Source organism: Ornithodoros turicata, chromosome 4 (assembly GCF_037126465.1).
Source record: "Ornithodoros turicata isolate Travis chromosome 4, ASM3712646v1, whole genome shotgun sequence".
Classification (NCBI taxonomy): domain Eukaryota; kingdom Metazoa; phylum Arthropoda; class Arachnida; order Ixodida; family Argasidae; genus Ornithodoros; species Ornithodoros turicata.
The window spans coordinates 14,664,006-14,680,373 of NC_088204.1; the positions used below are offsets into that span (position 1 = coordinate 14,664,006).

At 43.6% G+C, this 16,368-nt stretch overlaps 2 protein-coding genes across 6 annotated transcripts in view; one reads left to right on the forward strand and one right to left on the reverse strand.

The window, feature by feature from the left end:
- The window catches only part of LOC135391155 (uncharacterized), a 247,571-nt gene that overhangs the window by 177,393 nt on the left and 53,810 nt on the right, over nt 1-16,368 (reverse strand). The window lies entirely within an intron of this gene.
- The window catches only part of LOC135391144 (uncharacterized), a 168,058-nt gene that overhangs the window by 63,963 nt on the left and 87,727 nt on the right, over nt 1-16,368 (forward strand). The window contains exon 3 of the mRNA XM_064621255.1: nt 13,855-13,901. The gene's annotated coding sequence lies outside the window, so the exon portion shown is untranslated. The remainder of the gene's footprint in view (nt 1-13,854; nt 13,902-16,368) is intronic.

Sequence of the window (16,368 nt, forward strand, 5' to 3'; positions counted from 1 at the left end):
ATTCGCGTTAGCGCCGCGAGACAATTGTGACTATCAGTGGCGTAGAGAGACGTGGAGAGAGGGAGAGAGGACAGTAGGAAGGAGGGGGGGTCAGTATACGTCCTGAACCGACTTCAAGGGAACTGTGCCATAAATTAAATTAACAATCAAATAGAGACCGTGTGACTTTCGTCCTTCGTTTCCTTTGTCTCGGGTTTGCTGTCTTGTTTCTCTCAGAACGGTTAGAAATTTTAAAAGTAAACCTATGGACAAATGCTTAAATTAACATGCTCAAAGCGGGGTGCACCACGCATTGAGGAACAGCCTGTCGTCAGAGTGATAGCGAGAGAGGGTGACAGCGAGAGGAGGATAGGAAATGCGGCCGAATGAAAAACGGACGCAGAACGCTTGAAGGTTTCGCATATTTTATACTGGAGCTTCCTGCGGTTTCGATTTTTGCAGATTACAGACCTCAAGGTTGTGCTCTACAACCTTTGCAATTAAACCCTAAACCTGTTTTCGCTAATTAAGAATATTCATTACGAAAGCTGATTAAAACTAGCAATAATTACTGACCTCAATAACACCTTCAAGTAGGTCACATCGAGAATAACTACATATGCATCGGCTTTTTCGAAGAACAAATGATTCACGAATTTAAGAAATTTTTGGTTAGTCACTTGTGACGCACCCTGTATATTAGTACATACCGCGCGTTTCACAAAGGTGCCGAATAGTTAGATAGTTAATAGCCGAAGGTGCCGAATAGTTAGTAAACAGGTTGTGCTATCGCAAAGCTTCCTTTTGAGAAATCGACCAACGAGATATCGTCATTATGACATGCACGACACAGCTCATTACAGAAAGCAAATCGGCTGCGAAGCATTTGACACGTAAGAGACGACAGCAGACACAGTCCACCCGCTACGAGATCGAGACCGCTGCGAGATCGACCTATAGGGAGCGACACTGTCACCTTCCTAGCGTGGATAACACGCCGGCCGATGTTCGGAGTTGATGGTTCTTTTCCATCATTCTAGTGTATATTCACCGGAAGATCACTTGTGCCGCGATGGTACGATACTATTCGGTTCCCCAATGCTCCACCTAGTGCACTGAACGCGGAATAAACGTGTAAAAGCAGACGACGCGAGGAAGCTATCCACACTACGGTAGTTCATCGTTTCTCCGCAGCGCGCCGACACCGTACGATCTCGGAGCGAATACTGTTCGGTTCCCCAACGCTCCACCTACTGCACTGAATGCGGAATAAACGCGTAAAAGCAGCCGACGCGAGGAAGCTATCCACTCTACGGTAGTTCATCGTTTCTCCGCAGCGCGCCGACACAGTTCGACCGGAAAAAGAAAAGCAGATATGACACTCTCACAAACATCCTTTCCCATCGGGGTCGGGGAAATGGTGGTCTGTGAGTGTTATACAGCTGATTGTATTTAAACTTGAATATTTGTCTGTAAGAAAGTTATTGGCACTATCAATGTTTCCCGCTCGATTTCCTTTCTCGATTTGTACCGATGAACCGTATAAGGACAGTTCCTCATACTCATTACATCTCCCCAGAATGAAAGCGAACTATCCCATTTTCCCTCCTACGAGAAGCGCCGGGATGCGACACCAGGGAAGAGAACAAAAACGAAGCAGTATAGGGGAAGGACGCGACCCGTCTTTAAGTGGCGTAATGTCACTAATTAGTTGAGGAGATGCTGGCACTAAAGGATTACTACCACTTCTTGCTCCTCACAAGAACACGAGAAAGGGGGTTTCAAGGGAGAGAGGCAACATAGTATTAGTATAGCAGAATGGACGTGAGCGTAGGTCGTGTACTCGGGAATATTTTCAGCAGTATTATAGAAGAATCGGAAAGTCCAGAAAAACAAGGGCTGATATACTACGGGGTTGTGCAACGATTTTTCCACTTTCGCAGGAAGCATGATACGGGGATGTGTGTCCTGAACATGTACCAGGCGAACTCATATACGTCGATGCGAACCCGCGTTCGGAAATTAGTTCACGGTGAAAATCTAACATTGCGAGAGGCGCTTTCTCTCTCTCCCTCAGTTTCCACGAATACAATGCGTATTATCGTAAAAATAAACGTTTTACGTGGAAAACGGCGCGCGCGCCTCTTGGAGGAACTATTCGCTGTTCCCGTGGTAACTGCGTTTATTCACACGAGGGACAACCTCGACACGGAATATTCTGGTAGAAGAAAATGCAAAAAAAAAAAAAAAATGAAACCATTTGAATTATGATGAGTAGGGACCTTCATCGCTAGGGCGCGATACTATATACGCTATCCCACTGCTGGCCGTAATGTGGTGAAATGGAATAATCGTGCGTGCTTGGATACAAGTATACATACAGGGTGTTTATTTTGAGCCTTTACAAAATTTTTATGAAACAGCTATGAGAGCAGCATAGCTCTTGTCTTTGCAGTTGAGTTCTACGGCTAGGCGGACATCCTCTGGAGGAGAGTATATAACAACAAGATGACTAATTAACTGAAATTAATTAACGAACTCTTTAATTAGGGAATTTCGGGCAAAAGCGAGATAGCAGATTGAGAGACTATCCTCGTTGAATGCCATTCCACGTTTAAAAAAAGTCGTGGAAACACGCACGTACGTTAAAATATCAATCCCCGAATTTTGATATGCAAATGAGCCGAAACCGAAAAGTCGCGCCTGAGGAGCGCATCACCCTCGCCGACGGAAGCTTATCTGGCCCGGAAAGCGGTTTATCTGGCCAGCTGATCGGCACCTACTCCAATCATCTCCATTGCTCCAAATCACGTGGCCCTCTGACGTGAGATGAGCGCTGTACTCCTTGGGTTCCCGGTCGCCGTGGTTTCGGTTTCGGTTTCGGCTCATTTGCATATCAAAATTCGGGGATGGATATTTTAACTCACGTGCGTGTTTCAGGTCTCTCAATCTGCCATCTCGCTTTTGCCCGAAATCCCATAATTAAAAATAAATGAATGAATATTAGGTAATTAGTCATCTTGTAGTCGTACACTTTCTTCGCGAGGTTGTCCGCCTGGCCGTAGAACTCAACTGCAAAAACAACATCTATGCTGCTCTCGTAGCTTTTTTATAAAAATTCTGTAAAGCCTAAAAATAAACACCTTGTGTCTATCTACGTGTATTGGGCGTGTCCACTACAATATTACAAACAGTGCGTAAAACACATACGGTTAGAGCGGTGCAAGACTTACATTTTGATGTCGGAAGTAAGTTTCAACTGGTCATGAAACGATGTATAAAAGGCTCATAAGATCAAACTATCTTTCACTGGGTATGATTCTCGCTTTACACGTAGTACATTTCGTGCGCGCGCTATGAACCGCGCTGGAGACCGCACGACGAAGATGACTTCAAAAACGGCGAATCATCCCGCGCTTCCCAAAGTGAAAGGCCAGGGCGGACTTCGCTGGGCTTATCAATTTTATGAAATCTCCGCTCGATTATTATATGATAACATGCCTTGGAATGTAAAACATAACAGGAATGTGAAAAAAAAAATTAAGATACGTGCGACTCAGTATAATTGTTCGCATAAGAGGTTCACTGACATCTAACTAGATCCTTATAAAGTTTATTTAAGCAACGGTTCAATGACCTCGCGCACCACCACCTACAGCACAGATTACTAGCAGATGAAAGAGAACCGCTTGCTTGGCTTAAATCGAGCCACTCTGCGAGCAGCTAGCGCGCATTCAAATATGAACACTGCAAAGAAACGTTACAAACGCTGTGCCCGATCGCCAGAAACTGCAGAGAAACAGAAAGAGCTAATGCCCGCGTAACTTCCCGTCACTTTTAATGACGACTAGCGGCCGTCTCTCCCCCACCTCCCTTTCTCACAATGAGACATTAACGGACGATTAACATGGACACGATAAAAACCCCGGAGGAGAAACAATAAATTCAAAATATAAACGAAACCACCCATTAAAACAACAACAAAGCCCCCCCAAAAAAACATTACATCGTCGTTGCAGTATACGTACTGGAGCAATAATGATTCTTTTTACCGGATGTAATGTCTTCACATCCAACCCGTATCATACTTATGAACTCCGCTCGCCCACTCGTTAAAGGGAGAGGGGAAGGTTCGTAATTTTCAACCGCGAGTTCGTGCAGGTCGTTTTTATCGTTTTTATTTCTATTCTACGTCGGAGCTCTGTTTGTTCGCGCGCACGGGTCGTTTCGGAGACTGCAAACAAACAAACAAACACGTAACCAAAAATGCCAAATGTTGGCACACTGCCGCCGCAGGAGAAGTAAAAGTTGCTTTATAAACTCAGTAACTAATTTTTCTCTCCCCCCCCCCCTCTTCTTCCCGAGATAAATTGAGGTGGTTCCGCAGTGTCTTTGCTTCTTCTTCTTCTTCTCCGCCCTTGCGGTTCGCAAATTAGTGCCGCGCGGCACAATCGTCTACAAACACACAAACATGCAACGACTGCCATTTTCGTTGTTTACTAATTTTTATACAGCGTTTCCCGCAATTGCTCCAACTCCCTCCTCCTCTTTTTATCGTTTTTATTCGTACCGCGTTGATTGTACTGCGAAAAGCAGGCGGTCGTAATTATAAACCTTCTAGACGAAGAAAATGAGGAGATATACAAACAACAAACACAGAAACGGGAAGTGTAATTGTGTAAAAAGAAAAAAAATAAAGTAGTAGATAAAAGTTCTAATGATGACAGTGCGCTAGTTAGTGGTTACAATTTTTCTCCTACAGCAGCGGGCGGCGTGCTCCTGGGGGGCGAACAAAAAGAAAAATTTTAACGCATCTCGCCTTCGGGGTTGTTTTGGGTGTGTGTGGGAGGTTTAAAGGTAGATACAGAAAGAAATTGCGCCGGAGCGAGGAAGAGAGGGGGAAAAAAAAGGAGGGTGGTGGGTGAAACGCGTATGTAAAATGTGGTAAGGCAGAGAACGGAATTAGAAATTAGGGAGTGAATTAAGCGCGTTGATAAAGCGTCCGGAAACCCGTTCGCGGAAATTAGCTTTTACTTTGATGCTGTCGTTCTTTTGTTCTTTTTACCCCGTTTTTACAACGCGTGGCTGCTAGGGAGCTGCGCACTTCTGAGATCTATTTTTAGTCTTTTTCGGATGAGGAGTAAATTAAGGCTTGCGGTATAGTGTTAGTTTTCGTTGCACTCTCTCGTTTTTTAACGCGCGGCTGGTTTGTAATTAAAAGAGTTCACGTTGAAGGTAGCAGAGTAAAAATAAGTTGGTTCCTGTGATGCACAGTTGTTTGTACCAGTGTTGTTGTTGTACCAAACGCACAGTGGTCGTAGCAGCTGTATGATGCACTCTCGTAGTGCGGCTTCGTAGGTCGAGCGTTCCGGTCGATAAGTATTTCGGATAACGGATCAAAGCCCGATAGAAGCATAAAGTCAATATTTGTATTTATTTTTATTTTTTTATTTTTTGTTACGCTGCACCAAAAGCAGCGACGAAGCAGCGGCAAAAGGCAAAAAAGTTGCCTAACAAGAGCTTGAGCTCCGTGAGTAGATACAATGAGTAAAACACACGAAAACAAGCGCACACATATATAAACATGTAGTAAAAATTAAAAAGTGCATCCACTACCTGAGGGGAAGACGAGGGTCAGTTTTGTTTTGCAAGCAACTGTACTTCCATTTCACTTTTTAAGTGCCGCATACTGGTCATTGTTTTCAACACAGTTTCATACGATTGTAATAGGAAGGGATGAGGTAATGCAAACCCCACAATTACACATACTAAATGAACTACAAATTGTTCCGTAAATCGGGGTACAATTATACGGATTTAACGCTTCAGCTATAGACAATAATTTTTAATGAACGGATTTACGTCATTGGTCATCTCCTCATAATTTTTTTCGACTAACCGATACATGTAAATCTCTTTCGATTGCAAAACACAACTGTCCTTAAAAAGCGCGTCAGTGTTCTCTTGCATATCTTCCAGGCCGAGTTATGAAGTTAACCTCAGTTAACCAGTTAAGCTATGCCAGTAAACCTCAGATGTGGTGCCCCGTACTATAATACACGATATGATGACCTAGAGTAGACGAAGGCATAATGCAGACGGAGTTCTACAAATTTCGGCAGGTAATTTCTGAACTTGTGAAACATACAAATTGTTCTTTATACTTCACAACAAGGACTATCAACGTGGTAGTTCCAATTTGCACCTTGTTGTGCGAAACGCTCTCAAGTACAACACCATTAAAGGTTAGAACTGGCCCGTACACTTCCAGTCTTTTTAGTTGAGAAAATAGCATACATATTTTGTTTCATCCACATTGAGGGAAATACAGTTTGAGAACAACCAACTGCTCAAACTGTTAAGAACATAATTTGTGTCACGTTCACGAGAACGAAGCGAGCTGTCTGCGAGAAATAAATTTATGTCATCAGCAAACAAGAAAAATTTAGACAGTGAGGAGATATTGACAATATCATTAATATAAACAAAGAAGTATAGGTCCCAAAATCGACCCCTAGATTTTTGTTGATCAACACACCAGACTCAAAGCCTCCCATACTAACATATACTGTCTACGATCTTTCAGGTAGCTACGTAACACAACAGTAACACCTCGCAATCCGTTCCATTGCAGTTTTTGAAGCAGAGTACTATGATCAATGCGTCAAACGCTTTTCATATATCTAGGAATACACCCATACCATACAATCCACGCTCGAAACACTGGAGAATATCTTTCTATTTTCAGCAAGGCGGTTTCTGTGTTGATGCCCATTTGGGGGTCAAACATATTGGCATTTGAAGCTCCTGCAAAGCAATCTGAACTTACTTAAGACAGAAATTAACCTATATTACGTATATACATTGTCTTTTCCATTACCTTTGAAAAAAAAAAAAAAAACTGGTAGTACTGATATCGTGCGGTAGTTGTTCAAATCATTTTTGTCGCTTCCTTTTGCTAATATAGTCACTCTTGAAATCTTCATTTTACTATAGGAAATTCTCCAGAATCGAAAACGTGGTTTATGATATGCATGGGTCAAGAGCGCACTTACTAAGTGTGCCACGTACTTTATAGGTTCCGCTTTTATACCATCGTACCCCGCCGCACAAGAGGCTTTCAAGTCTTTGAACGCACTGAGCACCTCTTGTTCGTCAATTGGAAACATAAACATTGCACATCTGTTTTCACACGGCATATATTGTGTGAAAGTTCCCCCTGACGACTGTTTTTTTTTTATTCAATTCGCCAACGCCCAAAATCATGCCGTCATCTGGTTGCTGTAATGAAGTTTTACCCCGAGTAGCCCGATGCAAGCTTAAAAGAAGGCTTGCGAATGCAAAGGAAGATACAATTCCCGCAATGGACAAGGGGACGAACAAACAAACGTGCAACATGTACGTTTGGGGTAAGAAACCTAGCGAACCGGCAATGCATGTAAGGGAATGGCTCAGGACAAGAACGGTCCCTGTTCGAAATATTGGCGGCTCTAGCCCTGAGACACTTCCCTTTGTTCGTTCCTCCCTGTGTCTTCACCCCAAACTCAGGGATATGCTGAAACCTCATTAAGTGGGGCGGGGGTTACGAGAATAGACGAAAATAATTCCGTCATTCCGTTTATAATTCGAAAGTAATTAACTAAATAAACTTCGAAAATGAAAACGATTTATAAACGAAATAATTCCTTTTCTTGATAAATATACGTCAAACAATCGAACAGTAAGCAAAAACAATTGAATATATAAATTCAACAAAAAGAAGAAGAAAAAACTGGGACGGGGGGGGGGGGGGGGAAGGACACTCTGCAAGAAAATAACCAGAATTTTCATTTGCAACATTTCCTCCTCTCTTTCTTTTTCCTCTTCTTTTTTTTTCTCTCTCTCTCGTATCTTGCACTACCGTATCTTGCATAATATAACGGTACACGAATCAGCTGTGTTCGCATAGACACCCACCAGAGAGCGCTTGTCTCCCAAGCTCACTGGACCTCTTTTTTTTTTTTTTTGCGAGAGAAGTATCGGGGTGTACTTGGGACACCCCACGCCACACAGACAGCGAGTAAATAATAAGCAATCCATAAATAAACTTAAACCGCACGCGCGACAGGAAGCTAGAAGTGGAAGAGGGGGAGGAGGCCACAACATTTGGTCGCCCGCGGCCGGCAGATGTTTTTGTTTGGAACATAGAGAGGAGGCCGCTTTTTTCTTCGTTATTTTTATTTTATTTTTTTTCAGTCTGCTTCAGTGAACGTCGTTTTTCTTTACAATCTTTTCGACTGTCCCGTAAACAGGCAACGGTACTGCATCCGGTTTTAGAACGTGGTGCGATGTCGTCACGCCGTTCTAAAGTACACAAGCCGGTCAAAGTGATTGTGGAAAACGAAAAAGAAAAAAAAAGACGAGAGAAATGGGTGAGGGCGTACAGCGCTACGTTGTTAACGTTTTGGGGTGGGAGGAGGGTAAAGAGAGCCCTTCCTGTTTACGAGACGACGTTTCGGCACCCTGTGGCGCGCGGGAGCGCGCGCGCCACCAATGGCCAACGTGACGTCATTTAATAGTCGCTAATTAGGGTGGAAAACCCACAGTGCACGTTGGAAGCGTTTCTTGGCGCTGGTGATGGTCGGGACTCGCTGGACGATGCTCGCTGAAGTTTGGAACATAACACGTCCAGGGGAAACATTTAAAGTATATTTACTTTGATCTTTTATTTAATATTTTCAAGTACAGTATAGTACCTGTGGTCTGCTGCTGTTGAGCTGCAGCAAACGAGCAGCGTATATGTACAATGAATCGTCAGTGCCATTGGGGTAGTTGTTCCTTAAAGTCAATGGAATAATAAAAGTAAGGATCAATCAAACGAATTTAATATGCGAGGGCATATCAAAGTATGACATCTAGGAAAGGTGTGACAGTGAGAGAAATGGAGAGAGAGAGAGAGAGAAAAGTGCGACGAATAACGCTGTCACCGTTGGATAATCGTCAGATACTGTCCTTTCAAACAGGTCAGTCTGAATTTTGTCCAGATATTGACGTTAAAAGCTAAAGCCTGTCGTTGTGCGAGGTTCGCTACCACATTATTCTTCATTTCAACCCCCGCTTTCTTCTCCCATGAAATATTGATGGAAAAATTATGCACCTGGACAGCGCGCAACCGAACGAAAAAAAAAAATCCATAAATACTGTATAACCTATCACGGCATGACTCAAACTGTTGCATCACAGCCCAGCATCGGTGGACAACATTGTGGAACGAGAATATGGAATACGTCAAGTAAAAGTAATAAAAAAAAATCGTTATACACCTTTGCAAACGAATTTGAAAAAAAAAATAAAGGTACGAAGAAACAAGAATAAAAACTCCACCACCAGCAGCACCACCTTGTATGCCGCCCGCGCGTAATCCATCAAAACGCGTGTCATGTGGCACAAAAGAGAGAAGAGACATCGGGTGAATAAAAGGTGGCGCTGTGGCGGCGCCCACTTCTTTTTCGCTAAGTTCTTCTATGTGTGTGTGTTTTCTTTTTCTTTTTTTCCTTGGTTGTTTACGAGTCGGTTTCAACGCTACAGCAAGGGCGTCTTTGTGAGCGCAGCAGCACAAAATTTGAGAAATTGACCGCCCTTTTGTCGTCCGATGATGAAATTCGATCGCACACAAGAAAGAAATGAAATGAATGTGGAGGATGCGGCTGTTCATTACATTTTTTTTCTTTTTTTCGTTTATCGATGAACATTGACAAAGATCGAATGCGTCTACAAGAGCACAAAGCAGCAGTTTGTAGGCGGTGTCTCGTTTTATTTGAAGGGCGCTTCGTATCGGAGGGGACATAGGGTTAGAGGCTGGACTGACAACTGTCGCCAGCGGTCGTCGTACATCGATGAGCCAGTTTTCGTGATTCTCCGAACTGTAAATTGCGTCGACTCACAAATGAAGAAAGAAGACGTATGCAATATCTGTCAGTGTAATAGTAATGAATAGTAGACCACATAATAAAAACATCACAATCATTAGCACGGTTCAAACGGGGTATATCCTACCGAAGACATTTTTGATGGTTGTTTTCCAGCCATATTCGTCATCGTTCCCTGCATTGTTTTCCGGCATTTGCGCCATACGTCCACATTCATTTCGATGGTGATGTGATAAAGAAAAAAAAATGGGAATTTAGTTAGTCTCATTAATAACAATATTAATAATAATTCGGGGCTTTACGTCGCGAGACAACTGCGATCTAGTCTAATTTGCATTTATTTATTTTAATGTCATTCGAATATGTACCACACATTACCTTTCATATCAATCATATAAATTAAACACACCATGTATCTAATCTCCCAGTACTCTATTTTTTTTATTTCACTTTGTTCCTATATTCTACGTATTATTTGCCTTTGTACAGCTTCTGACTGCATTGTTATTTTTCTGAATGTGAATTATGTATAGTAATTAATTAATTAATCGGGAAGTCCTCACTCTAATCCCCTACTAGGCCTCCCAGGCAACCTAACCGGAACACGTTAGAATAACATAGCATTTAAAAAGAAATGACCGGTCAACAATAGAGAGGACAAGCGGGACAGATAAAGTACACGCACACGTAACAGTGACAAAAAAACGAAGAGGAAGCTGAAGACGAGAGCCAACAAATTTCCCGGGATTTTTATATACCTTTATATTCTGGGAAAAAGATATATCGTCGCGTAGACTTTGCTCCAAGCCAGTAACCGCCGTCCCCTCTTTGCTCATTGCAAACGTCGATTTATATCTCGCCTTTTAACGCATCGCTTCGCGAAGTTTATCACGATACAAAAAGGAGAAAGAAAAAAAAGAACGCGTTACAAAAGTGAGTAGAAGCAACAACAACAACAACAACAATTGTGTAAAGCAAAGCTGTGCGCATGGAGATAAATATAGCTCGGATGGCCGCGCGCACACCATTTATAGCGGCACACTATAAATTAGGTTGAACGACTTCTGAAAAATGAACTTCTCTTCCCAGAGGAACAGGGCGTCGTCAGCGGAGAGCTCATTTTGAGACCTCTTCCTTTTTCTTTTTCTTTTTTTCTACCCACGTATACTTTATAGTAAAAAATTACTGGAGTTGTACAAGCGCCTTCACGGAGTTCGTATAACATGGAAAGAACGCCGAAACAGCCCTCAGTGTGAGTATAGCATTCACGCGGTCTTGATTGAAACACTGAGTATAAGCTACACACATTAGGTTCCGCGGTTCGTAGGACCTGATGCACGTCCACATAGTAATCCTAACACGTATGTATCCCAACATGTATATGTAACCCACACATACGTAATCCACACACAAATGTATATCCTTTTCTGGTTGAACGATGTTGGTTCTCACGATAGCGAAAATGTAAGAAGGCTTCTAAACGAATTTTGAGTAAGACCCATCATACGTACATCATACTGCTGTACACTCCGAAGAGAGAGAGAGAGAGAGCAATGCAACCTGCGAATATACTTGGTTGTCACGCAGACACCATTACCTACATGTGCCTAAGTCTGCTCGCCGCGGTACACTCTAAGAAGAAGAAGAAGGAGAAGAAGAAAAAATAAATATTAGTCCTTTTGAGGGCTATACGTTTTATGCTTATATACTTATGTTTTTTCTGTTTTATACTTATGTTTTTTCACGGTCCTATGTATTGTTTTTTTTTCGTGTTAGCGCCGCGAAGCAACTGTGGCTATGAGCAGCGTACAGACGTGGACAGATGGAGAGAGGACAGTAGGAAGGAGTGGGGGACAGAGGGGTTAATATGCGTCCTGGGCCGATTCACTATGTACTGCTTGCGACAAGGCTTGTCTGAAATCAACACCCCGTATTTTATCCCATCTCAAATCTCCAACTGTTGCAAGATCATATTATTTTGAGTGGACGTTTTTATTACGTGAGTAATAAACACGCGCAGCGTATGGTCTTTCTCCGAATACAATATAGGAACAACATTTCCGCGGGCAACCAAGAAAATATGAGCTGCAGAACTACTAACACGCGATTTCAGACAACCGTGTCGTAAGCAGTACATAATCTATGGGCATAAATTAAAATATACTTTGACTTCGGCTCATACTAATATGCCTATTAGTCTTGTGGCATGCATTAGGCGCAATTTCTCAAGGAGGAGCCACGAACTTTTTTTTTTAAATTCCACGTTAGCGTCGCGAAGCGTACAGACGAAGACACAGGGAGAGAGGACAGCAGATAGGAGTAGAGGATAGGGGAGGAGCCACGAATGATTTCTTGCTCTGTAGGCAGAAAATTGCTTAATTTTACCGTGATGTTCCATCAAATTCTACGTATAGGAATTTGCAGTGTTGGGGAGTAAATTCTACGGCCAGGGGACCCAAAATGAATAGTAATTGCAGGCTAGGGAAAATATAATCTTGTAATTACCCCACATTTACTCCTTTTCTTCTCATGTATAGATGTTGCGCGGGCATCTTTTTCAAAAACGTGAAAGAGCCGGGCTTACCCTAACGTAATTTGATTGCGCGGTCCCGGTCCAGAAATCCCCTCTCGAACGATTCCACCACGCTGAGCATTCAATGTTTTTTTTTTTTCTTGTTCTTCTTGAGTCGTAACGCAAAGCGCGCTGAACGCTAAGAATCGTGAGTGCATCAACACTGCCAAGACGATTATACAACAACGATAACAGCAATTACGCCCATATTGGCCTAAACATTCAACCGAGTTCTCAGATCCTTTCACGACGCAGAAAAGTTCATTGGGTCATTGCACAACGCTTTCGCGCGCGCGCGCGCTTCATAAAAGTAGAACTAGGGCCACAACACATAAGCACACTTGGAGCGTCAGTTTCCATGCAGTGCCAGCCACGGACGAACGTCCACGCCGTAAACCATCAGCGCGTTCCAACGAAAGCTCTTCAAACTTGCGAGGATATACCGTTAAATTATCAACACACCGCGGACACAGGGAAGGCCTTTATGATGAAAGTCTTTTGGATTATTCAAAACGGTCATTCTGCGATGACGACCACCCGGAGGGCTCCAACGACCGACCCGTCTCGTCTCGACAATTTTAATCTTGCAAGAGTACGCTGTAAAACTCGACTAGGAAACTCGTCCAACGCGTTAATGACCACTTTATAAAACTGGAATGGCTCTTATAATGAAGTCCGTTTCGCGGTTCGGATGTATCTCGGGATGAGGATGAACCGCGAAAGGTAGCTTTACCCTTTGAGGGCTCCCTCAAAAAAAAGTTTGATGCCGTCTTTGAGCGCGTCCTAAATCCTTTAACTTGTTCTAGAGTTAGTTCGCATACGTCGTTCGGATGGTAAGAGCTCGTTTACATATTTATGTAAAGTTTTGTACGCGAAGCACGCGACGAAAGAGCGGGTCAGCTTGATTTGAATACCGCGGCCCCCCTGATATTGCTTACGCAATAATCAGTTCTGGTCGTATAGTCGTGACTCTTTACTTGTAGTTTTGGCCTTAACTATAGGATGGGCTAGTGGTGACCATCTCAGGTGGGCCATGAAGCTGAAGTGCAGTGCGTTATGCTACGTTCACAAATTTCTAGATTTATTACGAGTCATCACTTGGGAATCGGTGGCCATCATCGCAGTTTAGCAGCAGGCTCGGGTGATTTATAATCCCATTGTCATCGCCAATAGCGTACGATCTTTTAAAAGATGCCTGTATTAGCGTCGTTTGGTACCTTGTGAGACAGTACTAATATTTCTACTGTTTCTACTGTCCAGGAATTTGCACATCTGTCCTGCAAACGCACGTATCCCTACGTCAGCTATATGCCTTCATACACCACATATATGTATAACATGTACTATAAGTGTTGCAGTGTGGAGTGTTAAACTGTGCTTTCTTGTTCTTTTCAGGCCCTTACGCCTAACCTATACTCAAGACAGCCCTCAGATTCAAACTCGTGAGTACATATTCCGATATTGCAGTCTACAGCACGCCTGATAAATAGGGCTGGGATATCAAAGCAGAATGAAAGCTTACGCGTGCACTGGAGGATAATACCATACGACATGCCGGAACAACCAACGCACTGATAAAGCTTTACGATAAACATAACCAAGTCCGTGGTCCTAAATTTCCCCCGTGGAGGTATCTAATACAATCAATCAGCGGAAGAGAAAAGGCGAATGAGCGCTTAATTCTGATCTACCTAATCTCTTACAACAGTGTGTGTGTGTTCTGCACCTAAAATACAACCCATCCCGTTAAACTATAACACGCCAGAAGCATTGAGAGGGAGAGAAAAAAAAAATATCACTAACAAGGCACAGGCACTGGTTCACGTCAGCCCAATGTTGCCCAATTAACTCTCGACGTATCATACCAGCACCAAGGCCTATTCATTCACCACGGAAGGTCCTGCATCGCGTCACGACAAACCGCCACAAATAACAACTGCCAGTCATTAGCATTAAAAACACTTCAATGCCCCTTTTATCTGAGCTCCCCTTCTTTCCCTATTTGCAACCATTCCCCCCTTATCTCGCTCGCACAAGCAGCAAACTAACGAATTTATCTTTTATTAGACTTCACCTAAACAACCGAGAGAGCTTCCCGCAAAGCCTATATGACGCATAGGGTTGTCCGTAAAAGCGAAAACGAAGAAGAGGAAAAAAAAAAAAACGTTGCCAGCGCCCTCCATAATGTTCATAAGAGCTCTCGGCGAAATTGACGAAAATTAAACGATAAGCCCGCGTCTTCTGTTATTGTTGTTGTTGCCAACAGCATTAACGCGCGAAAAACAAGCCGGGTTACGTGAGCCCCGGCTCGGCTATAAACGGATTCTTTTTCGAACGCATTAATCAGTGTTGCCAGCGCTAAAACGTCGACGCCAATTAATGCCGTAGTTGGCGGGTTTGCATAAAGTCAGGGCCCCCCCTGTTCATAACTCGCTAGTCTTCCATCACTTTTGTTTCTGCCTACATATCGTACCAGGTTAGGAAGTTTGATAGAGCTGAGAAGAATGTCGAGGGATTGCATTCCCTGTGCTCTCTATAAACAGAAAAAGGAAAAAGAATAATATGCGTTAAAGTTATGTAAGGAGCTTCCCTTTAAGTGATGCATAGAAATCCCTTGTCGTGATATAGACGACAAATGTGACGTGGACAGCTACCGTAATGAAGTCGTTGTATATATGTAACCTATGTTTATTCAGAGAGTTTAGCAATAGATTTATAGATGACCCTCTGTTTACAAAATGGTGACGTAACGAGAAGACCGGTTCGAGGTTATATTTTGCTGTGGCGAGAAAGAAACGGGAAAAAACGCGTCGGCTGATAGGCCGAAAAGGCTGATAAGGTTGATAGATGCCCACCAGCATGCTTTGCGCGGCGGCGAAACGTAATCTATGACGTAGGGGGCGCAGGTCGTCTTCAACAACGTCACGTGGTCGCGTGATATGGCCCTATAAAGAAGTGCAAACAACAACAGCTTTATTCTAAGACGATGAATGGGGAGTTTCACCGCCAGGGGGCGATACTCTACCCCACTGCTGGTGGAGATGTGGGGAATGAAATAATGAGCCCCTTCGCAATAAGGATCGAAGTCCTATTGTGTCCAAAAAGGTCAAAAGAGCTTTGAGCGCAGAGCGTTGGTGAGCTGGATTCGGCCAGGGACCAAGCAATTTTGAGAGAGAGAATGGGCGAGAGTCCAGCTGACTAAGAGACCCCGAGAGTGCGGTTCGGGAAGGTTGGTAGTGTGTGCAATGAAGTAGAATGTGCTCCAGATCCTCTAGAGCACTGCAGTGACAGCATCTGGGAGAGTCAACTTGTCTCAAGCGGCCAACGCCACTGAGCTGTAAAAGCCACATCGAGTCGCGTTCGACGAATTAATGCAGCATCTTGGCGAGAGGTGTTTCGCGGCATGCGAAAAGCGAGCGTTGGATCAACTCTGCTCAGCATAGATAGCAACTCTGCTCAGCAAATGCACACATTCCACATCGAAATAAAGCCGTTTTATTCAGCTTTTACTGACGATGATACTTACACGCACAATAAAAACAAACACGCTGCATGCTTCCCCCCCACAACAGCACCTTTCGTTATAGCCGGGAGAGCCAGATAGGAAACCGGCAGCAAGTAGTGTCAATGGCGCTCGCAGCGAGCGTCGCATTCGCCATGCAAGGTCCATCTTCAAATGGACGAACCGTGTAGTCGGCCGGCGCGGTCATCAATGTTTCAAATCTTATCTCCCTTTTGCCGTGGGGGGAGAGAAAAAGCCTCGGTGGAGCTTCAGCACCCGATCTAAGATTAGCGCAACTGTTGGATAAATCACGCCTTCGTTTTCGTCTCCCCCCCCCTTTTTTTTCCTTCCTTTTCTTCTCCCCGACAACAGGCGACGCTACTCGGTTGGCGAAAGAAAAGGGGAAA